At 40.0% G+C, this 27,505-nt stretch overlaps 1 protein-coding gene and 2 pseudogenes across 3 annotated transcripts in view; all 3 read right to left on the reverse strand.

The window, feature by feature from the left end:
- LOC117519820 (protocadherin gamma-A11-like) overlaps positions 1-27,505 on the reverse strand; it is a 911,360-nt gene that overhangs the window by 784,872 nt on the left and 98,983 nt on the right. The window lies entirely within an intron of this gene.
- Positions 4,007-26,624, reverse strand: LOC117520493 (annotated as a pseudogene).
- LOC117520494 lies at positions 24,383-27,016 on the reverse strand (annotated as a pseudogene).

Here is a 27,505-nt window from a genome sequence, read left to right on the forward strand (position 1 = left end):
TGTTTTTTCACCAGCCGCCACTGATGGGACCCAATCTGATCACAGTAACTTGATGGCAGATGGCAATATTAAGTCCCTTCAACTTCTCCCTATTTTTTCACCCGAGGTCACCGTAGCAGATCCAACATGGAGCTGCATGTTGATTTGACACAAGTTTTACACAGGACGCCCTTCCAAATGAAACTCCATGTTATGGATTGGGGGGTGTTTGGCTGGCCCTGTTTTCTCTGTCTCCCCAGGTGGTTCTGGGGGGGTTACTGTCATGGAGTGGGGGGTGTTTGGCTGGGCCTGCTTTCTCTGTGTCTCCCCAGGTGGTTGCATTTGGTCCTGAGTTGAGAAGAGGTAAGTGTGCAGAGGATCAGAGAACCTTACTCATTGCCTGCACTGCTGCCTGTCTACACGTGCCAGATCAACAGTGAGAACAGCTGGAGTGCATTCCCTGATGAGACCTGCTGGATTTAAGACCCTGAAGATACAGGGCTTCTTTGCCAGGAGGATTACCTTTGTGCCATCTGTGTGAGGCTTACTTGGAGAGATCAGCTTTGTTACAATAGACGCTGAGGACCACTCCAGGTTTGACGCACGTGTCTGTGAGAGAGGAGAAGTGAGGTTCTCAAGCTGTACTGCGCACTTCCTGAGGTACCTTAATGTTTATGGTTTCTAATAATTAACAGCTGTAATTGAGCGTGTTACGTTAATTGTTTGGTTCGCTCCTCACCGCCGTTCATGGAAATTGTTGGTTGGCACTTGCGGTGAGGAGCTACCTTTAACGTAAGCCTGGAAGTGTTTGCTGAGTATATGCTTGTGTGAACTTCCCTCTGAGTTGAAGGTTTGGGCTGACTAACCTCGTTCTCCTCTTCACAGACTCGGTGGTCCGTGCAGCCGCCTGGGGGGTGTCAGCAGGGTTCCTGAGTCCAGAACATTTGTGGCTCCGGTCCATTTGCGCGCGCCGTCCTCCCACACCAGACCGCTGCTCCCTTTTGCACATTATTACACAGTTGGTTAATAAATCTATTTTCTTTGAACCGCTCTCTGTTTTTTTTTAACGCTGGGTCCGGTCAGACGCTGGTTCGGGTCCTCCGGGCCGCGCCGGCACACAGAACACTCAACATTACATGGACAATGGGTAGGGGTGGTCTTGACCCAGGAAGCCTCCCCTTTGGAAAAACAAGGTGCACTAACCACTTCCGGTTTGGGGAGGAATTTACAATTAAATGTGTTTTCTGTCACCTCTACTTGTTATTTGTTTTTAACCAAAAAGTGAGTTAACAATTTGCTAAAGCTTACTGCAACACCCACCAGGGTGCGACAGAGCATCACCAATCTGGAAAGCATGGTTTGCTGACATTATTGTTACATACTGTATATTTATACTCAAATGCCAGCAGATGAGGAAAAAAGTACTATATTGGTTAAAATCACAACAGAGCTGCAAGTATATTATTCCCTAGCTTCCTCCTGTTTCAGACCTGGTCAGTGTGTCATGTTACAGTTGTCTTGATCATTGTGGCCCCACTGTTTCACTTCAAACAGAAAATCTGGAACCAAACATGTTGAAGACATGGATTTTGAAATCTGAAAATCTGATTTTGATTGGTTAAGAGAGCTGATGTCATCAATACAACCTAGTTTTCACACAAACACGACACCTTCTAAAGTAACATGCTGGATCCGCAGTTCCATGGAAACAAAATTGCATTATTAGATGTTGCTGCTCCCGATACATTGGTGTCCCATGTGAAAAAATGGACAACTTCTCAATAACTGACTCAAACGCTGCTGTCCAATATGACATAAAAACGGGAGGGGCGGAGTTAGCATTTTTATTAGCAATTATTGGTGGACTGTTGATACCTTAATTAAAGCTTGGAATTTCATGGTAATTGTAAAAATTATTTACTTTATTTGTAATTCCGTTATGTCTGACAGGATATCAATTGTATGTTTGCGGATTCCAATATCTTGTGACACATGGTGTCAACATAAGACATGTTGCAAAGGTATACTGCACCTGTGGTTCTGAAAATGCAACTGCGTAAAATAAAATGGGTTTGGAAATATTATCCATAATGTGTTTTCTATTGATAACCTCTAAAATACACAAAAGCAACACAAATCAGTCTCTCAATTCAAAAAGTTGCACTTGCTATTATACCATACATCATTGACTTTATTTGATATGACATCAAGAAATACATCATCCAACCAGTATAAACTTTGAGTACAGCTGCTTGATTGTTTGATGTACTCCTGTTGGTAAATATTAGGTATTTTTATGCTGTGTAATTTGCTGAAATAACAACCAGTATTAACTGTGGTGTGATGTGCACATATGTATGGATGGATTAGTGTAAATTTTAATGCACTGATGAAGGAGAAAAAAAAAAAACATGACTCCAGTGAAATATCAACAAATTTAAGAACCTTATTCAGGTTAAACTGAAATATTTGACTGAAGTCTGTTTCTTCAAAGGTGATTTGTATGTGTCATCAACAGAATAAATGTTCTCAGAATGGAGCAGTTAAAAGATGGAGTGCTTTTGATGCTGTTTCATTTTTTGCAGTCACTGATTTTCTCTGAATCATGCTGATACATTAAGTTAACACATGCATTATTGTTGCACCAGTTGCCATTCATAAAACTATAAACATGTTAAAAAATACATTCTGCTTATTTATCTGTAGGAAAATTGCAACATGATGCAGTCCAGTCTTGCTATGCCCACTTTATCTATAAAATAAATAAATAACATCATGATTTGAGGAACCAACCTGGTCTCACAGCAAGTCGTGACTCGCAGCACAAAATACACAAATAATCTATTGGTTCGTGATATTGTGACAAAAAACGCCTCATTTTCATCACCGCGGCATGAATTCATTCTAATCATTCCGTGATGGCTGCACGTAATTAAAAGTGAAGCGGGGGTCGGGGTGGTTATGGTTAGGGTTGGGGGAAGGAAGTAGGGTTAGATTACTGGTTAAGATTAGGAGTCGGGTTAGTAATAGTAAGTTAAAAAAAAGTCATGAAATTTGTCTCATTTCATGAAGGGGGCACAAAAAAAAAAAAAGAATGCGAGAATAGATATGAAGCCAAGCCAAAGGCAACACAGTCACAGTCAAACTACTGATGTCACCTCTTCAGAATCTTGTCTCCTGCCAGGAGTCACCAGAGTTTTTGCATTACTGCCTGAAGCTACGGTAGATCCAATAGTCATCCTGGGTCATTCTCAGGATGCCCATGAGAGTAGTCGACGCCGAATCAAAAGCTTTTGCAAAAATCATCAAAAAAATGTTGACATAGATGGAACAGTTTGTATAAAAGTCACTGTCAAAGAGCAGACGGTAGTCACAATAACTACTGTACATCACACTTGTCTAACTTGTATCTACTTTTATGGAAACATACACGTGCTGCTCTGTCATACTGGTGTAAATAATATTATAAAGGACACAAAAATTCCATAGCACAGATTGGAAAAAGAAATATTAAAGCATTGCTAAAATACCCTTTCGCCCTTATGAGCATTAAAAACTAGAAACAGAATGTTGACATTTTGACCTCTTAAAATACATCAATGTTAGCCATCTTTGAACTTGTCCAAGGTCTCTGTCCCAAGAATGTTCCCCTGTGAATTTGGAGACCCTGGCAGTAATAGAACTGGACTTGTACTGAGCACAGACAAATGGACAGATGAAGGCCTTCACAATAACACGATGACCATATTTTGGCCTCGGAAAAAAATGACTTGACTAATTTGCACACTTCATCCCATAATGGTGATGTAATGTTTGCAAGTGGTTGTAACTGTGCTAGAAGGTTAGAGGACACAGGTGGGTATAAAATAATAAACAATGAGAATTCAGTGCCTGTCCACATTTTTTATGGTTGCATTTTTAATGTCTTACCTCTGCAGATGTTTGTCTCCTGTCAGGAACCACCAAAGTGTTTTGCATTGGCTTTCCAGGAACTATAGTAGATCCAACCACTCATTCCTGGGTCCAACTAACATGTAATCGCTTCTCTCCAGATCTGTACTGGATGCTGTTGCACAGAGGTTCCATCATAATTTGCTTCTTGCAAATACTTGGAGGAATAGTCTGTGGTTTTGGAGCACTGCATGGCAATCAGCACAATGATACTGATGAGGAAAAGTGTGGAAACTGAGCCCAAAGTGATCATGAGATAAAAAGTCACATTATTGTCCTCTTCATCTTTTGCTGAACCTTTAACATCAGAAGCTGCAAAAGCCTCTTTGGGCTCCACAAGTTTGACAGTCACAGTAGCTGTTGCTGAGAGTGAAACGTTCCCATTGTCTTTGACCAGTATGACCAGTTTATGCTCAGCCTCGTCTGTCTCTGTGAATGAGCGAAGTGTTCTGATCTGTCCTGTATAGCGGTCCAAAGCAAACAGACTGTGGTCAGTAAGCTCCTGCAGTGAAAACAGTAACCAGCCGTTATATCCTATATCAGCGTCATAGGCTCTGACTTTAGTCACCAAGTGACCTGCGTTCACATTTCGGGGAATCTCCTCCACACCTTCAGCAGAACCATTAGCACTGACTGGATACAGGATGACTGGAGGGTTGTCGTTCTGATCCAGAATGAACACGTTCACTGTCACGTTGCTGCTCAGTGATGGAGTTCCACAATCTGTGGCCACAACTTGGAACTGGAAACTTTTCAGGGTCTCAAAGTCAAAACTTTTCAGTGCCACAACATCTCCATTTTCAGAATTTATGTTGAGAAATGATGTCACTTTATTTTCATAAGCTGCATCTCTGAGGATGTGGTATGAAATCGCAGCATTTTCTCCATCATCTCGATCATATGCCTTGACAGAAAGAATAGATCCTCCTGGGGAGTTATTTTCGGTCATGTAAAAAATATAGGGGCTCATATTGAATTCAGGGCTGTTGTCATTCACATCCGACACAAAAACACTTATAGCCTTTGCAGATGTTAATGGCGGTTGACCCTCATCTTTAGCTATTATTGTAATATCATATTGTGATTGATGCTCCCTGTCAAGTGTTGACTTTGTGACAACAGCAAACATGCCGTCTTGCATTGATGGAGTTAATTTAAAAGTGTCACTTCAGCAACAAAGGCAGCTATTTTTTCCATTAGGACCCGAATCCAAATCAGTGATGCTGCTAAGTGCTACTGTGGTCCCTGGTCTTGAGTTCTCTGAAATCATGCTGATACTGAGGCACTTCGATATCAGGTGTGTTGTCATTTATGTCAGCAATTGAATGCTAACACTTTTGTCTGTTTGAATGGAATATTTCCTTTCTCGGAGGCCTGTATATCGATATCACAAGCTGTCTTGTTCTTCAAATTCACATTTCCTATCACAGTAATAGTATACCAGTAATTGGAGTCAACATGAAACAAATCACGAATTTTATCTTTTCATTACTGCCAATGAATATATACTTCTCCGTTCGGACCTTCATCTACATCGGTTGCTTTACCCTGGATCACTGTTGTACCAATCGGGGGCGTTTTCTTGTAAACAGCGGAATAAGGGTCTTTAGTGAAGACAGGCATGTTGTCATTCACATCTAAAACTTCTATTTGTATTTCGACAGTACCAGATTTCGGGGGGTTTCCACCATCGACAGCTGTCAGCAATAATTTATGGTTGCTTTTATTCTCTCTGTCCAACGATCTTTCCAAGAGTAAAATCGGCGTTTTTCCATCTCTTCCTCGATCTTTCACCTCTAAACGAAAGTGATCGCTGTGACTGATGCTGTACTTGTGAACAGAATTTATGCCACTGTCTGGATCGCGCGCGTCTTGTAACTGATACCGTGCGCCCGGTAACGCAGATTCGACGATCTGGAGTCTGATTTCTTTTTGTGCAAAGGAGGGGGAATGGTCATTTATGTCTTTCACCTCCACGGTGACGTAACGAACCTCAAGAGGGTTTTCGAGCATCGTTTTGAGGTTGATTAAACAAACGCTGTTCTCCGAACAAACGTCCTCTCTGTCTATTTTACGGTTCACATAAAGCACCCCGTCTTTGTCGTTTACCTTGAAAAGAGGTTCTGCAGAGCCGGGCATTATGTGGAATCCTCTTTGTTTCATTGAATCCACGTCTATTCCCATATCCTTCGCCAAATTCCCAACAAAACTCCCTTCTTTGAGCTCTTCCGATATAGAATATCGGAGCTGCGCTGAGGCTGCTCTTAAAAACATACTCAGTGCCAAAAAAGCGACCAGGCGCGGTCGCCATGCCTCCCGTCCTCTTTGTTCCATGATCTGAGATGAAAATAAAAATCCACACGCGATGAGTCTCCACTTGTCTCGGTTTTTGTGTCGGTCACAGCTTTAAAACACACAAAGAGTCAGCTGCACCGAAATCAACAAAACGGTCGCTGCGCATTTATCTAAAGTGTTGCAGCTAAAAACGACGTGGAGCCCGCGTGGAAGGGGCGGAAACAGAGTGTGCAGAATGAGCAGATGCTTTTAGTCATCATAGTGATCGTTTGCTGCCACCAGGTGAAATTACACAATGATGCATTTTATGAAAATATATTTTTCACTGTTGAATTGCAGCATTTGCTCCAGTGTTTTGACTTGCATTGTTTTATGTGGACTGACAAGAAAGATGCTACAAAATGATTATGAATGAACATTTCACTTCCAGCTTTCACTATAAGAGTCACATAAATGACGAAGATGAACTGCAGCCGAGCAATCCTATATTCACGTAAATGTCACGTTATTTCAACGTGCACATTCCCTCCCAACACCAAATCTGAAAAATGTATGTAGCATAAATACATTTTTGCAAGCGAAATTATGTTCAGTATGAGGTTGTTATTAGTGCCACTTCGAAATTAATTCATGATAACTACTTTATCCTAAACTTATGATCTGGTTGTTTTTTTCAAATTTATGCAAAAACAATCTTGAGAAGAAAATACAGTATGCGATATAGTTACTATTATTAAGAGCCTGTTCTTTCATATTTATGAATACATTTTACCACATTGCAGTTGTTTTTTTTTTTATGAAAACTCACCTATCATTCTTTTTTGATTCTACTCATGTGGTGATACCTTATGTACTACCAGGATGGTAATAAAAATCATGTTGGCTATTCTCAGAATAAAGTACTTATATCCACAGTTTCAAATTGTATAGTCAAATGGTGTCCACGTTATTGTCGTTCTCAAAACATTAAAATGACGGTTCTGAGAGGCTCAGAATGCATCTGAGCTTATCTAGAAAACTGTTGGCTTCTGGGGGCCTAAAGCAGCCCCCAGCCCCCCGGCCTAGTGGCCTTCGGCCCTGCGGGGCCATGCACGTTGTCCCCCCCAATTTCTTGTTCTAATTGTGCCCTTGTTTATCCTCATTCATTTTCTAAAAATCGGTTATTCAAATTCAGGATCATGGGTGGGGGAGGGTTCCTGGTACACCCTGACAGGCCTCCCATCTGTCACAGAGCTGACACACAACAAGTCAGTCACACTCTGTTCAAACGTACAAGTTTACCGAACTTGCCTGACGTGTTAGAGGTGGGAAGAAGTTGGAGTATCCGAGTCAATCCCGCGTAGACACGGAGACAGCAGCAAAGTCCCAAAGAAAGTGTCACATTCGAACCCAGCAGCAGCTTTTACATGAGGAGATTAAGGATTCAGAACCATGGACATCGAAGAGCTCAACTGCCAGTGTGACTCGTGGAGTGAGTGAACCACGTGCTCAGTGAAAGTGGACCATATTATTCACGATTTCAACAAAATAGAGAAACCGGGGCACAGTGGATCAGAAATGTTGTTTTGTGGCAGTATAAAAACATTATGCATAGGTATGGGTAATTCTATTGTGGATTTAATACAGCAAGTTATTGTTTATAAGGCTGTTTATTTATTTTTCCCCAAGTGTAATTTACAGGTGTTTAAAATTGATTTAAAATATTTTGATTCACTGTGCCACGGACACTAATTCACAGGGCACAGTGAATCAACTTAGAATATAATGAAAAAAAAAACATGATTATAAAGATCTCTTCAAAATTTTTATATATATGCTGATGTATATACAAACTATAATCCAGCAAACCAGCTATGTAACGTGTGAATGTCTTATATAGTGATATAAGTCCTTTAGAAACTATTATAAATACAACTGTCATAATTTCTGTTCAACTGTGAAAATAGATGTTATATACACAAATTATAGAATAATTCAGGGAAAAATAAATGTATAAGGCTTCAACAAGTAATATTTGTCATCCATTTGATATTGGGGCTTAGTAAATCACTTTCTAGACTGATTCACTGTGCCCTGGGTGCATGTGACACACGAGTCATGTTATCAAATAGCTGATCTGCAAAACAGACAGCGAAGTGATGCATTCTTAAAAATTAATTATTTTTTAATTACTTGTATTAATTACTTTATTTGTGTTTTTAACTGAAATTATTTGAATTATATAATGCTGCCACATCAGATTTTTTTTTTTCACATACATTTTTATAGTGTCCCTGTATTTTGGCTGGCTGATTGTTCTCACATCGAACACATCTGAAGAACTATAAAATAAAATACAACAACAAAAGCCCTCAGGCAGCATAATGTCACCTTAACCACATCTCAAAATATCAGGAATGTAGAGAAAACGCAACACTGAAATAGTGAAGCTCACAAATAATAAAATGTGTAACTACTCATTTCCTAAAAAAAAAAAAAAAAATAAAAAAAAAAATACAATTTTCCTTTGTATTAGCATGGGGTCCAAGATTGACCTTGACCTCTGACCTTCACCGTTGGCTGAGCAAAAATCAAATAATTTCTTCCCAGCTATAGACCCAGTGTATCTACAGAGTTTGATCTAAATATGATGAAGAGTTCTTAAGATAATGTATTTTGCTATCATATAGACCATGGTGATAAAATCTACAGCTGCAGCAAGCTCATTAAACATAAAAGATGTTTGGCACAATTAGAATGTTCTAAAAAGCAGATGGATCACAGCTAACTGTTTCTACAGCAATGTGAGAACAGTCAAATCAAATAATATGTAAAAAGCCCAAATCTGAAGAATGTTTATGTGATTTGATGTGTACACTTGACATAATTAAAAACAAATTTGCATTTTTGCAAGCGCACACAAAAACTCATCATTTGTCAAGATTTGTAGAGATTTGAAATGAAAGTGGCAATAATGCGTATGATATGGTTAGCATTATGACCCAAGAACAGAAGGCTGGCCTGTAGTTTGCAAAACCATTGTTCAGCAGGTTAGTTTAACAAGTTATCATAGATTAAATTTAGAGTATCACTTGAATGAGCATTACAATCATTCCTGAGATTTGATATTTACTTTTAAATAGTCTAATAAACCTGGATAGAAATTACACATTTATTTATTTTGATCGGGGCTATTGTAACCACATGGCATTAATTACGAGGTCTGTCCATAAAGTATCATACCTTTTTATTTATTTTTTTAAACTATATGGATTTGATTCATATGTTTTCACGTCAGACAAGCTTGAACCCTTGTGCGCATGCGTGAGTTTTTCCACGCCTGTCAGTGATGTCATTCACCTGTGAGCACACCTTGTGGAAGGAGTGGTCCCACCCCGTCATCGGATTTTCATTGTCTGGAAATGGCGGAATGATTTAGGGTTTTTTTCATCAGAATTTTTTCAGAAGCTGTTAGAGACTGGCACCTGGAAACCATTCGAAAAATGTATCTGGCTTTCGGTGAAAATTTTACGGGCTTCACAGAGAATAAGGTCTGTTAGTACAGCTTTAAGGACCCCTTTAAGGACGCTCGGCGCGCTGCGCTCCGAGCTGCGATGACGCGGCACAAGCCACCGGACCATTTGTAAACAGATGGCTCTGTGGATACGAGACCGTCGTGTGCTCTTTCTCTGGTTATCACAAGAGCTGGATATCAGCCATTTTCCGGCAGATTTCACTTTTAACAAGAGATTTTGTCATGGAAAGCCGCGCGGAGGCTTCGCGCGTAAAGACCGATTCGCTTTGGAAGCGAGACAAAGGAACACCTCCGTTTCGGCGTGTCAGAGGACAAGTTTGGACATGTCCAGCTCTCCACAATTTCACTGATACTTACTGGACTGGTAAGCACTGAAAGCCAAGATAGACAAAATCGATCTTTCACCTCCAAACAAAATGATCATTATGACTCAGTCGGTACTTCTGTACAGAAAACAAACCGACATCCGGATCGTGTGCTGCTTGCAGAGGAATACACAAACCCGGTAGAGCCGACTCGGAAATTTCCAGACGTGACTCTTTGTCTGAAAAGCTGGGAGAGTGGTCGTTCACGTCAAGCACCTCTACGGTCACGTAATGAATTTCCAGAGGATTTTCCAGCACCGTTTTCAGGTTGATCAAGCAGACACTGCTCCGCTCGCAGACAGCCTCCCTGTCAAACAGTCAGTGAATGTACAGCATCCCGTCGTTCTGGTCGATGTGAAAATGACTCTGTTGAACTCTCAACGATGCGATATCTTCTCTCTTTTAATAAGGGCTTTTGTAGTCCCAAATCTTTCGCTACATTCCCCACAACGGTTCCTTCTTCAGCCTCCTCAGCGATGGAATATCTGATCTGCGCCGAGGTTCAGCTCCGCAGCAGAATGAAGCCAACAATAAAAGCCGCCCACTGCTATCGGCGTCTCCATCCGTTCTGATCCATAACTACAACAAATTACAGATATTCCACTTCTTAAAAAATAACTCCACATAAAAACACGCCTGAAAAAAATATATATTATGGTTTCAAATGTGCCATGACAAATGCGGACAGAGGATGGTGTTCAGTCTGCATCTGCGTTTTGGAACAGCCAGCCCATAAAGGGGAGGATCCAAATATTGGACAAAAGAATTCCTTGTGAAACACTTTTCTGTTCACACAGTGACACCAAGTGAATGTCATTCAACAACAACACAACCTAACCAACCATATGATGAGTTACAGTATTATATAAAAAAAAAATAATGGAAATGAAACATGAATGTCAATGGCAGCAGTGAATTAAATTATTTACTCCTTCATGTTATTATATTTTTCAGCACAATGGATAGTGACAATATGCCTTAAAAAACAAAACAAAACAAACAAAGAAAAAAAACAAAAACAACTGTGACAACACTCTTAGAAATGAAACATACACTCTTAGGCATAAAATGTTGAATTTAATTGATAAAGTTAAGGTAACTTTTCCCACATAACATTGCTAATTAAGTGCAAAACAACATTGTCATTGATGTTAATTAAATCAAATGAAACACTATTACTTAAATCCCAATATTGTGTTGAACTTAATTGACAAAGTTATGTGGAAAAAGTTACCTTAACTTTATCAATTAAATTCAACATTTTATTTCTTAGAGTGAAAGCATTCATCCATCCATTTTCTGTACCTGCTTACTCTCATTAAGGGTCACAGGGGGCTGGAGCCTATATTCCAGCATGCATGAGGCAGGGAACACCCTGGACATATATATATATATATATATATATATATATATATACATATACATACATACATACATATGTATGTATATATATATATATATATGACATATCTGCACTGAGTATGATTTAATTATGTCTACAATTCAACAATGGTTGAAAGAAGACAGCTTCTCAAATTCTGAAGCCAAGGTATTTTCTTCTCTCGCTGTCATCACCTCTCTCCTGCCTTTTTTCAACTGATAACTTACAAACCCAAGTACATTCAACAAGTACAGATCTGACACAAGTCACATATAGTCAACACAATGAATTACTATAATTTTAATGTGAAAGAACTTTCATAGTTGAGCTGAAAATCCAAAAACCTCAGAGCTCTTTGAGTCAAAGAGAATCATATAGTGGATATAACTAAATAGGGCTCCTTGACATTTGATCAATTCTCTCCAGAGTTGAACCACTTTATCCTTCAATAAAACATAATCCTTCAACCATATTTAATCCACCTTGTCTCCAAGCTGTGTGACTGAAACAGTTTAAAACTTTGAGTTTGACCTTTCAAAATCATACAAGGTAAGGTCATGAGACCAACAGAAAAGTGATATGTCACAAGCTGTACCACTTTATCTTTGACTAACATGCAATCCTTGAATCATGGTTAATCAATATTGTCTCCAAACTATGTGATTTAAACAATTATGACCTTGACATTTCAAACTCATACATAAGCTCCAGGTAGTTTTGATACCCGGATGTCAATAATTAATTCAACAAATAATTCTACAAATATGCCTGTATGTATCTCACCATAGATATATAGTGGTATATCAATCTATCTATCTCTTTATGTACATCTATATTGGTTGAATTATTTGTTGGATAAAATATTGAAATTCTGGAACTGTCTGTAAGGACTGATCATTCTAGTTCAAAAGGTGGTGTGACCAACACAAAGGTGATATGTCACATCATATTAGTATTCCATAAGTGTATATGAAATCATTTTTTTGCAATTGTGACTTTAATTCAGTTTGACATTCCAAGATCACTCAAGTTCAAAGGTCATGTGACTAATAGCAGTGATGTATGACTTCATAGTACTATTTCATGGTAATCGTAGGTGTGTGTTGAACCAGTTATTCAAACAGTCATTTTAATTGTGTTTGAGCATGAAAATCACCTAAGGTCAAACATCACATGGCCAACAGAAAGAGGATATATGACTTCATGCCCATGTCTAAGAGTATCCATAGATCTATGTTTAACCAAATAATCAAACTAGCTCAGCCTATTCTCACAACAATTCACAGTAAAACATACAAATATACATAAATAAATAAAAATAAAAAGGGGAACAAAAATTCATATGTTAACACATTTTTGTGGGGTTTTTCATGCAGATTTCATACTTATCCAATGTGTTTTCTAGAGGGGGTTATGACACCCAAGATGGTAGATTTTAAAGGCAAAAATAAAAAGCGGTAAGTCATCATTTCATTATTATTGTGGTTATTCTAATCCCCATTCAAATCTTAACCAAAATTCAAATGTGCATTATGAATGTTTTAAGCATAATCTGCATTGTGGGCATGCACAGGAATTTCTAGGTATATTCACATAAGGTAGTGCATAGCTTTTCATATCTTACCGTACAAAATACATCAATCAATCAATCATTTTTTTTTTATATAGCGCCAAATCACAACAAATAGTTGCCCCAAGGCGCTTTATATTGTAAGGCAAGGCCATACAATAATTATGTAAAACCCCAACGGTCAAAACGACCCCCTGTGAGCAAGTACTTGGCTACAGTGGGAAGGAAAAACTCCCTTTAACAGGAAGAAACCTCCAGCAGAACCAGGCTCAGGGAGGGGCCAGTCTTCTGCTGGACTGGTTGGGGCTGAGGGAGAGAACCGGAAAAAGACATGCTGTGGAGGGGAGCAGAGATCGATCATTAATGATTAAATGCAGAGTGGTGCATACAGAGCAAAAAGAGAAAGAAACAGTGCATCATGGGAACCCCCCAGCAGTCTACGTCTATAGCAGCATAACTAAGGGATGGTTCAGGGTCACCTGATCCAGCCTAACTATAAGCTTTAGCAAAAAGGAAAGTTTTAAGCCTAATCTTAAAAGTAGAGAGGGTGTCTGTCTCCCTGATATGAATTGGGAGCTGGTTCCACAGGAGAGGAGCCTGAAAGCTGAAGGCTCTGCCTCCCATTCCACTCTTACAAATCCTAGGAACTACAAGTAAGCCTGCAGTCTGAGAGCGAAGCGCTCTATTGGGGTGATATGGTACTACGAGGTCCCTAAGATAAGATGGGACCTGATTATTCAAAACCTTATAAGTAAGAGAAGAATTTTAAATTCTATTCTAGAATTAACAGGAAGCCAATGAAGAGAGGCCAATATGGGTGAGATATGCTCTCTCCTTCTAGTCCCCGTTAGTACTCTAGCTGCAGCATTTTGAATTAACTGAAGGCTTTTTAGGGAACTTTTAGGACACCTGATAATAATGAATTACAATAGTCCAGCCTAGAGGAAATAAATGCATGAATTAGTTTTTTCAGCATCACTCTGAGACAAGACCTTTCTAATTTTAGAGATATTGCGTAAATGCAAAAAGCAGTCCTACATATTTGTTTAATATGCGCTTTGAATGACATATCCTGATCAAAAATGACTCCAAGATTTCTCATAGTATTACTAGAGGTCATGGTAATGCCATCCAGAGTAAGGATCTGGTTAGACACCATGTTTCTAAGATTTGTGGGCCAAGTACAATAACTTCAGTTTATCTGAGTTTAAAAGCAGGAAATTAGAGGTCATCCATGTCTTTATGTCTGTAAGACAATCCTGCAGTTTAGCTAATTGGTGTGTGTCCTCTGGCTTCATGGATAGATAAAGCTGGGTATCATCTGCGTAACAATGAAAATTTAAGCAATACCGTCTAATAATACTGCCTAAGGGAAGCATGTATAAAGTGAATAAAATTGGTCCTAGCACAGAACCTTGTGGAACTCCATAATTCACTTTAGTCTGTGAAGAAGATTCCCCATTTACATGAACAAATTGTAATCTATTAGACAAATATGATTCAAACCACCGCAGCGCAGTGCCTTTAATACCTATGGCATGCTCTAATCTCTGTAATAAAATTTTATGGTCAACAGTATCAAAAGCAGCACTGATACATCAAGATAATATGTTAAATAGCCACTACAAATATCCCAAGGATATATACAGTCCTTGGCCTGAAATTTGTACCTTGGACTGTGACTTGGATTTTTAACCATTTCCCCCCAAAGTTAAATCACTTCAACCTTAGCTGACCCACAACCATTCCACCAAGTATGGTCAAAATTGCATTAAAGGTCAATGAGTTACTTTGTTCACATGTGAATGGAGGGAATGCTCGACACAGGGTCAACAACAATATCACATATCATAACATAACATATGAGTGTATGACAATCAAACACAAATGCTTCAGCTACTGTATGTATTCCAACGTACCTCTAAAGATGTTTGCCTCCTGTCAGGAACCACCAGAGTGTTTGGATTGCTTCCAGGGACTATAGTAGATCCAAAACTCATCCTAGGTCCAACTAACATGTAACGCTTCTCTCCAGATCTGTACTGGATGCTGTTACACAGAGTTCCATCATAATTTGCTTCTTGCAAATACTTGGACGAATAGTCTGTGGTTTTGGAGCACTGCATGGCAATCAGCACAATGATACTGATGAGGAAAAGTGTGGAAACTGAGCCCAAAGTGATCATGAGATAAAAAGTCACATTATTGTCCTCTTCATCTTTTGCTGAACCTTTAACATCAGAAGCTGCAAAAGCCTCTTTGGGCTCCACAAGTTTGACAGTCACAGTAGCTGTTGCTGAGAGTGAAACGTTCCCATTGTCTTTGACCAGTATGACCAGTTTATGCTCAGCCTCGTCTGTCTCTGTGAATGAGCGAAGGGTTCTGATCTGTCCTGTATAGCGGTCCAAAGCAAACAGACTGTGGTCAGTAAGCTCCTGCAGTGAAAACAGTAACCAGCCGTTATATCCTATATCAGGATCATAGGCTCTGACTTTAGTCACTAGGTGACCTGCATTCACATTTCGGGGAATCTCCTCCACACCTTCAGCAGAACCGTTAGCACTGACTGGATACAGGATGACTGGAGGGTTGTCGTTCTGATCCAGAATGAACACATTCACTGTCACGTTGCTGCTCAGTGATGGAGTTCCACAATCTGTGGCCACAACTTGGAACTGGAAGCGTTTCAGGGTTTCAAAGTCAAAACTTTTTAGTGCTGAAATGTGTCCATTATCAGGATTTATATTTAGGAAAGACATTATTCCATTTTGACCTTCTCTCACAATATGATAAGTAATAACTGCATTATCATTCAGGTCTTTGTCTGTTGCACTTACAGAGAATATTGACTTTCCAGCAACATTATTTTCTACAAGATAAAACTGTAACAGATTTTGTTCAAATTGTGGACTGTTATCATTGACATCTGAAATCTGAATATTCAGTGTTTTTAAAGTGGATAAGGGAGGCTCACCACAATCTGTGGCTTTGATTGTTATTTCATAATGTGAAATTTGTTCTCGATCCAAAAATCCTTTAGTCACAACTGAATAAATATTTTCCTTATAAGATGGCTTTAATTCAAAGGCAACATTATTTATTATGTGTGAAATTATTTTTCCATTCACACCAGAATCTTTATCTGTCACAATAATCAGAGCAATGACTGTACCAGGTTTTGAATCTTCAGAAACTGTGTTTGACAGTGATGTGGTTTCTATTTCAGGTGGATTGTCATTAATATCTTGTAGCTTCACAATGACTCGACACCTGCCTGTTAAAGGAGGTGTTCCTTTATCTGACGCTTCAATATCTATTTTATAAACCTCAGATTCTTCATAATCCAAAATTCTTTTCACTTTAATTTCTCCGTTTATTCGATCTAATTCAAAAAAGTTCAAGACTTTCGGATCCAATGTTTTACTAAAACTATATTCTATTTCCGCATTGTTGCCTGCGTCTGGGTCAATTGCTTTCACTTTTATCACAGATGTGCCTATAGGGATATTTTCTTTTATTTCATGCTGGTAAGTATTCTGACTAAAAAATGGACGGTTATCATTACTGTCAAGAACAATAATTGAAACATTTAATGTGCCTGATTTCTGTGGTTTCCCTCCATCAACAGCTGTAAGAAATATCAAATGTTTACTTATTTCTTCTCTGTCTAAGACCTTTTAAGAACTAAAAATGGTATTTTAATCATCATCGCTTTGAGTAATATCAAGTTCAAAATGTTCGTTTGACGTCAGTGTGTACGTGCGGATAGAATTGATTCCAGCATCAGGATCACGGGCTGCGTGCAGCTGGAGTCGTGTTCCTGCTGGTGTCTGCTCACCTATTTTAAATGTCTGATTCTTTTCAGGAAAACTAGGAGAGTGATCGTTTACATCATTAATTTCTACAATAACGTGGTGCATTTCTAAAGGATTTCAACTATTATCTTTAGCTCCATAAAGCACGCGTTACTGCTCTGACAAAGCTCCTCTCTGTCGATTTTCCGACGGACCTCTAACGCACCATTGTTCTGGTTTACCTCGAAAAAATTGTCCTTCGATCCAGAAACAACGCGGAAATGACGATCAATAAAGGAGATTTTGCCCAGCCCGAGATCTTTAGCAACATTTCCAACAAAGGTTCCTTCTTCCACCTCCTCGGGAACAGAGTACCGTATTTCAGCCAAAGCCTGCTCTCCCACAAACAGCGGCAGAGACAAAAGAAAAGAAATCCAGCAGCGCAGATCTGATCGGCGCCTTTTGTTCCACATCGTGAAGAAGCGATTAAAAAGCACGTTTATTCCCGTGAAAATCCTCTTGATACGTTCTGGATGTCATACAGAAATCGCAGCACGACGTCTCCTCGCCTCGCAGGTTTGAGCCAAACGTCTTTTCTGCTCAGAGATGAAAAACAAAAGCTCCGTGCGTGTGGGGAGGGACGAATCCTACTTCATGTTGCTCGATGGAACAGTGACACCAAGAGGAGCAAATCATGATATGTATAGATATTAAAAATAACTGTCAATTGTACTACTTATTAGAAAAAAGAAAAAAAAAAACTTTCACACGAGAATCGTAGAATGGAAGCAGCGTGGCGTGGACACTCACTTGCTTCAAGTCGTCTGATTGCACAGCGTTCAAACAAGAATTGTTTTGATACTGCAAGGTTGCAACCACCCATTTTGTGCAAGTGAAGCTACAACCACTGAGAAACCAGGGCGCACAGACCAACCTCGTCTCACGGCAAGTCGTGATTCAGCAGCACGAGATATACATTAACCTTTTGGTTCGTGTTATTGTGGTGAAAAGCGCCTCATTTTCGTCACGGCAGCACAAATTCATTCTCATTCATTCCGTGATGGCTGCACGAAATTAAAAGTGAAGGGGGGGGGGGGGGTCGGGGTGGTTATGGTTAGGGTGGGGGAAAGAGTAAGATTAGGTTATGGTTATGGTTATTCCAGAACCTTGGACAGCTCTCACAGTGACTGCACCCCCTCCACAACTTCATATCTCTTGATGTAGTGCAGCGGCTAAGAGAATATTTAGGGCAGAAACCTGCAAATGGTGATATAAGTGTCAAATTTGGCACAAATACTCCTTAGACATTACGCTTTTGAAAAAAAATGACGAGCCACTTGAATTTTCAATAGACATCCAGGTGGGGGCAGGGCTGGACTGGGGAAATTTTTCAGGCCAGGCATTTTTAACCAAGACCAGGCCACCACCAGGTATCGAAGGGGAAAAAAAATTAAGCCTGCTGTGACAGTGTGTTTTTTTTTTTTTTGGTCCCTTAACCGATCAATGTGCACCAGGAGACACATACATTTTAGCACTATAAGAACCATTATGAAAAGTTCTCCCGAAATACAGTTATCATAGGCTTATCAAAAGTACGATCTATTGACAGTAGGTCACATTACTTTATAGACATAATAAGCCGTCATTTCATTCAGCCTTGTTACTTAAATTTAGAAATAGAAATTATATAAAAACATTTGTTATAGAAATACTGTAGGCTATACTATAAATAATATATCATGACTTGTGTGATACAATTCATCATATAAAGCAAGAAATAACTGGATGACTGGACCAATGACTGGATACAAAGGTTGAACTTTTGAAACTGCAATACAGAAAAAGGCCACAAGATGGAGACGGTTGTATATCTCACTACAAGCTACAGGTAACATCAAGGATTTCTTTTATTACCAGTTTGTGTTGCTAATCAACTTAGAGAATGACTCTCAATTTAAAGTAAAATGTTAGGTATGTGAAATTATGCCAGGACTTGGGAAAATACATTTTTTTCGACAGGGACACCGTTATACCACGCCACCGCACCGCAGACTGTGCAAAACAGCATACTTCGTATGACCGACGCACGACCGTCACACAAATAGAATAAAGAATAAAGAAACAACCTGGCGGTGACAGCATGGTAGCTAGCCATGCACACCATTTGCACAGGTTACATTGCTAGGCTAGGTTACGTGACTGGCAGAGTTAGCACGAACGGAAATAATATCAAACCTTAATTCATATCTGAGTGACCCAGTTAGACAGCACTTTACTTCGGACCAGAAGATAAGAATGTCTCTCTCACACACAGATGTCTGATTTATGAACAAGTTAGGTTGCTGTTCATCAATTAATAGCTGAAGTTATCCTTCACTTACCATCATGGCCGTAGTGGTCCCCGCCTCACTTTATAGTCACCCTTTCTTGACTTCAATGAAAATATATACTTGTTTTATAAAAAGTAAAATAAAGACCTCTTTCTTGATCTCATATTTAATGGTTGACAGCACTGTAACAGTAAAACTTGTAATTTCTAACCTACATTGTTAATAAATGTAACTATTAAATTCTTTCTAACATTTTTCTAACATTTAAATTTTCTCTAAACATTTTACTTGTCAAAATTATTATTATTTTAAGTAGTATTAGTAGTTGTAGTAAAAAAAGGCTTCAAAACTGGACCTTTAATCTAGGGGTGTTGTGAGGGGGGGCATCCTTGCCCCACGCCCCCATTCCATCTGGATTCGCCCCTGCTTTGGCGTTTGAGCACAAAGAATGGATAACATTTATTTATGCAGAAAACATGACCATCACCATCACATCATGCGCTCCCCAGAAAGAGAGTTTAGGTGCATTTGAGTGGAAAATAGTGTTAGTTGTTGACACGTCACGGAGGATCAGCTGTTTTAACGTGCAGATACGGAGCAGCTCAGCTCAGCTCTAAATAAAGGAGGAAAAAAAGCATAAAAATGTCTTTGTAAAGCTCAGTACAGGTGTGCTGTTATCACCGCGCTTTAAGAGGTGAGGACGAGTCGTAGCTGCTACAAAAAAAAAAAAAACAGATGAAAAGCTCACAGATCGCTTTACTTTGTAAAAAAAAAAAAAATATCCGCAGGCCAGTAGGCCATCAGGCCACCAGGCAAATGCTCAGTGTGCAATACTATCAGTCCAGCGGTGGGTGGGGGTCAATTGAAGAATTACACAGGGGTCAAAATTAAAAATGCTCCAATCAAATTGAAAACTACACTACACTGTTTGATCACAACAATTCCAAAAAGGTATAGTTTGGACAATCTGTGACTAAATGTTCTGGAGTTATGGGGTACAAACACCAAAAATAGTGACAAAGGTCATTTTCAGTTTGTGCAGTGGTCAAAAGTTAAAGTTGCTCCAATTTTGGTAAAAATGATGCAAATTATTAGTTGAGTTAACAAGGTTTTAAAAAGGAATAGTTTGCACCATGTATCATGCTTAGTTATCATGTTACGGGGTAACATATGCCACATGTCACAGAATCTACGCTGACCTTGTTTGACCTTTACTTTGGAGGCCAAGCATTCAACACAGTAAAACTATTCCATTTATTAATCCTATTATCTCAACCAATAATTTGCATCACCTTTTACCAAAATTAGAGCAACTTTAACTTTTGACCCCTGTACAAAGTGAAAATGACCTTTTGCATCTTTTTTGCTGTTTTTACCCCATAACTCCTGAACATCCAGTCATAGATAGCCCGAACTATACGTTTTTGGAATTGTTATGATCAGACAAATAATGTAGTGTAGTTTTCAATTTGATTGGAACATTTTAATTTTGACCCCTGTGTAATTCTTCAATTGACCCCTACCTGGCCACCTATTGAAAATGCAACTGGCTAGTTGGTTTTTCAAAAGAGTAATGTCTAAGGAGTATTTGTGTCAGCTTTGGTGCTTGTATCAACATTTGCAGGATTGTTTCAATTATCTGCTGCACCAATGCCACCACGAACTGCCCTGAGACTGGGTTGGGGTTGCATAACCCCGTGGACACATTGTGAGCTGCTGTGGCAAAACATTCACACTTTTTCACAAAGCTTGTTGCTGTATTGATTATTGAGACGTATCAATGTGAGTGATATTGTCCAAGTTTTCGTTTAAACTGTGTGAGTCAACTATATGTTTCATAAAATGCTATGTCAGATGTCAAGCATGTCGGAGGCTCGACATCTGACAAGTTCAGCGTCAACGAAGGCGTGATGCAGGGGTGTGTACTTGCCCCATCTCTCTTCTCTCTGCAGTCTTGGAACTCTCTGCCTCTACCGAAAGGGTGTACTTCACCACCCCACTCAGACGGCCATTTCTTCAACACAAGATGCCTAAAAGTTACCACAAGAACACGGACCATCTGTGCGAGAGAACTGCTCTATGCAGATGATGCTGCTATGGTATCTCGTTCTGCAGAGGAGCTCCAGAGTATGCTCAATTCTTTCAACACTACAGCCCTAACCTTGGTCTGAGTATCAACATTACCAAGACAGAAATCATGATCCAGCCTTCTCCAGGAACTCATCCTCCCCAGCCGGACCTTCACCTTCATGTTAATAGCCTCGTCTTTATTGAGTACTTCACCTACCTAGATGGCACACTCTCCCATGACAACAGCCTGGAGAAAGAAGTGGAGAAGTGAGTCAGCACAGCCTCTGCTGATTTCAGCAAACTTCACACCAAGGTGTGGAACCGCCCTGGATCAGACAACAGCCCGAGTACAAAGTATACCGTGCTGTTGTCCTGTCATGTCTCTTGTATTCATTAGAGACCTACAGCCTATACCACTGCCACATCCAGACATTGCAATGCACTCAGATGGCTCAGCTCAGACAGTTGCTGAAAATCCACAGGAAAGATAGAGTCTCAAATACTGAGGTGAGACAGTGAGCCAAAATCCCCAGCGTCAAAGCCCTTCTCACCCAGAATCATCTTAGCTAGGTAGGCCATGTAGTGCATATGGACACCTCCTGACTACCTAAGGCAGTCTTCTAAGGTGAGCTCAAGGAGAGGAAGAGGAGAGTTGGTCGGCCCAAGCTGCGTGTGAAAGATTGCTTAAAACAGCACCTGAAGGCCTGCAACAAAAGCATCTCAACATGGGAGAAGGATGCTCAAGACTGAACGGCCTGGCACAGCCTTGTGAGTCAGTCACTCAAGATGATCGACGACCGCTTGGAAGAAGAGACCAAACAACAAAGCCAGTGTCATGCGAGTAGAGCCTCCTCACTTGGTTCAGCAGCTCCCAATCTCTCTCCTGTCCCAACTGTGGCAGGATCTGCCAACACCGCATAGGACTGTACCCGCACCAAAGAACTTACCATCCTATTTAGCAATGAGTTACAGCCGATGATGATGATGATGATGATGAGATTTGAAAATAAGTCTGGGAGCATTGTGTGATGGTGTGCTTCACTGCAGCCATGACACCACAGCATTGCCTTTGGTACAGGTTGGCAATGACCCAAGCAGACAAGGAGCCAGAACGCAGAAATAAGTTTCCACTGGAACAAAACTCAGGGTCTCAGCCTTGCTCCTTACAGCACTCATAGTCTCTGTGTACACACTGATGACTTGTTGGGGATCCCACAAATTCTCAGGACATCCAGGAGAGCAGCCCAATCAACTGAATCAAAAGCTTTATAAAAATCAATGTGGGCTGTAACGAAGCACTGCTGCCTTGAGACTGACGATTTGAATATCCAATATGTAAAGTTGACTGTGTGAGCGTGCGTGTGTGTGTTTGCTATGCACAGTGACAGTAAATAAGCAATCAACACCAAACTTGCAATGGTGACTGGGGGAATGAAGGGGAGGTCACTGGGGCCCTTAGGTTGAAAGTGTACATGCGTGAACACAGACACACAGTCAGCCTTATATATTAGAATCACAACCTGCTCATTGGAACCCTTATTTTTGCAGTTCACATGGCACTCAGGTCAGGTAGCAAGCATCATACTATACTTACTATGTGGTAGCATGTTTTTTTTTTCCCCAATTAAAATGTACCTGCTGTGTATGGCATGCCAGAGCATTGCAGTGATATGACATGCTATCACCTTCTTATCATCATTCCCTTGAGTCTCATGAATGTCACAAATTGCTATCTGAAAAGTAATGTTGACAATATACACACAATGCAATGCAACTTAATACACCTTAACTAAAGTGACATGAAATATACAATGACAGGGCTAAAATTAATCTCTATTGCTCGTGTGTAGAACGGGTAACTCAGCTAGTGTTAAAACATATAACACTTATGTACTAAAGCTCACTGCCCAAAGAGCCACACAGGTAGCCAACAGCTATATCACACTTATCTCACTCTATTGCTCATGTGTAGAAAGGGTAACTCAGCTAGTGTTAAAACACATAACATTTATGTACTAAAACTCACTGCCCAAAGAGCCACACAGGTAGCCAACAGCTATATCACACTTATCTCACTTGTATCTGCTGTTATGGAAACAGTACACATGTACTGCTCTGTCATATATCTACGAGGTCTATTAGAAAAGTATCGAACCTTATTATTTTTTTCAAAAACCATATGGATTTGAATCATGTGTGATTGCGTCAGACAAGCTTGAACCTTGAGTTTTTTCACGCCTGTCGGTTGCGTCATTCGCCTGTGAGCAGGCTTTGAGTGAGGAGTGGTCCACCCCTCTCGTCATTTTTTTCATTGTTTAGGAATGGCTCAGAGACTGCCGCTTTGCTTGATCAAAATTTTTTCAGAAACTGTGAGGGACATCAAAGTGGACACCATTCGAGAAATTCAGATGGTTTTTGGTGAAAATTTTATGGGCTTCAAAGAGATTATGGAGTGTTACTGTCACTTTAAGGATGGCCCAGAGCGACTGGTGGAGCGCCGTGCTCTGAAGCCGCCATCGACAGGCTGAGCGACCATTTAATTTCTAAATGGATGGCTGTATGGATCCGTGACCATCGTGTGCCATTTCTCTGGTTATCACAAGAGCTGGACATCAACCATTTTCCGGCAGATTTCACTTTTAACAAGAGATTTTGTCATCGAAAGCTGAGCGGAGGCTTCACGCATCACGATGGATTCGCTACTGGAGCGAGACAAAACCACCTCCATTTTGGTCTCACAGGACGGCTTTGAGATGGCGTTCAGACAGCTGTTGGTGGTTTTTCCATTGAGTGATTATCCGAGAAATTGTGGATGTGCCTGGACATGCCAGAACATGTCCTGTGAGGCTTCATCACGGCATTGCTTTGCGCCATGCGAGGATCAAGCTTGGCTGACGCAATCACACGTGATTCAAATCCATATGGTTTTGAAAAAAATAATAAGGTCGGATACTTTTCTGACAGACCTTGTATAAACAATATAATAAATGATAGAAAAGATTTCCATTGCACAGACTGGAAAAAAATAACTTGACTCAGTTGCACAATTCCTTCAGTGATGGTGATGTAATGTTTGCAAGCAAAAACAGAACAACAGGAATTCTTTACTTCTCAACATTTTTATGTTTGTGTTTTAATGTCTTACCTCTGCAGAGGTGACCCTCCTGTCAGGAACCAGCAGAGTGTTTGCATTGCTTCCAGGAACTACAGTAGATCCAATACTCATTCTGGGTCCAACTAACATGTAACGCTTCTCTCCAGATCTGTACTGGATGCTGTTGCACAGAGTTCCATCATAATCTGCTTCTTGCAAGTACTTGGACGAATAGTCCTGGTGGTTTTGGAGCACTGCATGGCAATCAGCACAATGATACTGATGAGGAAAAGTGTGGAAACTGAGCCCAAAGTGATCATGAGATAAAAAGTCACATTATTGTCCTCTTCATCTTTTGCTGAACCTTTGACATCAGAAGCTGCTAAAGCCTCTTTGGACTCCACAAGTTTGACAGTCACAGTAGCTGTTGCTGAGAGTGAAACGTTCCCATTGTCTTTGACCAGTATGACCAGTTTCTGCTCAGCCTCGTCTGTCTCTGTGAATGAGCGAAGGGTTCTGATCTGTCCTGTATAGCGGTCCAAAGCAAACAGACTGTGGTCAGTAAGCTCCTGCAGTGAAAACAGTAACCAGCCGTTATATCCTATATCAGCATCATAGGCTCTCACTTTAGTCACCAAGTGACCTGCGTTCACATTTCGGGGAATCTCCTCCACACCTTCAGCAGAACCATTAGCACTGACTGGATACAGGATGATTGGAGGGTTGTCGTTCTGATCCAGAATGAACACGTTCACTGTCACGTTACTGCTCAGTGATGGAGTTCCACAATCTGTGGCCACAACTTGGAACTGGAAACTTTTCAGCATTTCAAAGTCAAAACTTTTTAGTGCTGAAATGTGTCCGTTATCAGGATTTATATTTAGGAAAGACATTATTCCATTTTGACCTTCTCTCACAATATGATAACTAATAGCTGCATTATCATTCAGGTCTTTGTCTGTTGCACTTACAGAGAATATTGACTTTCCAGCAACATTATTTTCTGCAAGATAAAACTGGAATGGATTTTGTTCAAATTGTGGACTGTTATCATTGACATCTGAAATCTGAATATTCAGTGTTTTTAAAGTGGATAAGGGAGGCTCACCACAATCTGTGGCTTTGATTGTTATTTCATAATGTGACATTTGTTCTCGATCCAAAAATCCTTTTGTCACAATTGAATAAATATTTTCCTTATAGGATGGTTTTAATTCAAAGGGAACATTATTTATTATTTGTGAAATTATTTTTCCATTCACACCAGAATCTTTATCTGTCACACTAATCAGAGCAATAACTGTACCAGGTTTTGAATTTTCAGAAACAGAATTTGACAGTGATGTGATTTCTATTTCAGGATTATTATCATTGATATCTTTGATCTTTATATTGATTCCACACCTACCGGTTAATGGAGGTGTTCCTTTATCTGATGCCTCCACATCCAGTTTATAAATGTCTGATTCTTCATAATCCAAAACTCCTTTCACTTTAATTTCCCCAGTTGTAATATCCATTTCAAATATACTTGAGATTTTAGGATCCAATATTTGGTTGAAGCTGTATAATATTTCCCCGTTACTACCTTCATCCGGATCTACTGCTATCACTTTTATAACTGGTGTTCCAATCGGAACATTTTCTTGGATTTCTATTTGGTGAGTATCCTGACTAAAAACTGGACGGTTATCGTTACTGTCAAGAACATTAATGGACACGTTTAATGTCCCAGATTTTTGTGGTTTTCCTCCATCAACAGCTGTGACAAATAACACGTGCTTACTTTCTGTTTCTCGGTCTAACGGCTTCTTCAGTACCAAAAACGGAATTTTATCCTCATCTCTTTGAGTAATATCTAGTTCAAAATGTTCGTTTGACGTCAGTGTGTACGTGCGGATAGAACTGATTCCTGCATCAGGATCACGGGCTGCGTGCAGCCTGAGTCGTGTTCCTGCTGGTGTCTGCTCACCTATTTCAAATGTCTGATTCTTTTCTGGGAATCTAGGAGAGTGATCGTTTACATCAGTAATTTCTACAATAACGTGATGCATTTCTAAAGGATTTTCAACAATTATCTTTAGCTCCATAAAGCACGCGTTACTGCTCTGACAAAGCTCCTCTCTGTCGATTTTCCGACGGACCTCTAACGCACCATTGTGCTGGTTTACCTCGAAAAAATTGTCCTTAGATCCAGAAACAACGCGGAAACGACGATCAATCAGGGAGACTTTGTCCAGCCCGAGATCTTTAGCACATTTCCACAAAGGTTCCTTCTTTCACCTCCTCGGGAACAGAGTACCGTATTTCAGCCAAAGCCTGCTCTCCCACAAACAGCGGCAGAGACAAAAGAAAAGAAATCCAGCAGCGCAGCTCTGATCGGCGCCTTTGTTCCACATCGTTTACATGCGATGAAAAAAAAAAACACACACCTGTATTTCCGTGAAAATAAATGCCTTCCTCTTGATTCGTTCTGAATGTCAAACACAGAAAACGCAGCACGACGTCTCCTCGCCTCGCAGGTTTGATCCAAACGTCTTTTCTGCTCAGAGATGAAAAACAAAAGCTCCGTGCGTGTGGGGAGGGACGAATCCTACTTCTTGTTGCTCGATGGAACAGTGACACCAAGAGGAGCAAATCATGATATTTATAGATATTAAAAATAATTATCATTTGTACAACTTATAAGAAAAAACATTCACACGAGAATCGTGGAATGGATGCAGCGTGGCGTGGACACTACCTCGCTTCACATAGTCTGGTTGCACAACGTTCAAACAAGAAAGGTTTTGATACTGCAAGGTTGCAAACACACATTTTGTGCAAGTGAAGCTTCAAATATACCACTGAGAAACCAATGCGCACAAACATGAAACAATCTGCTGCAGAGAATGTATTCCAGCACCTTGGACAGCTCTCACAGTGACTGCATCCCCTTTCCAACTGTGGACAAATGTGTAGCCCAGTCTCACTTTTCGTCCTCCCGTCACGAAATGATTCAATGTGAGCTGCTGTGGCAAAGCATTCACACCTTTTCACAAAGCTCGTTGCTGTATTGATTATTGAGACATATCAGTGTAACATACTCAAAAACAGGACATTATGAGTGATATTGTCCAAGTTTTTTTCTTTTTTCTTTTGTTTAGTCAGCTATATGTTTTA

Source organism: Thalassophryne amazonica, chromosome 11, assembly GCF_902500255.1.
Source record: "Thalassophryne amazonica chromosome 11, fThaAma1.1, whole genome shotgun sequence".
Taxonomy (NCBI): Eukaryota; Metazoa; Chordata; class Actinopteri; order Batrachoidiformes; family Batrachoididae; genus Thalassophryne; species Thalassophryne amazonica.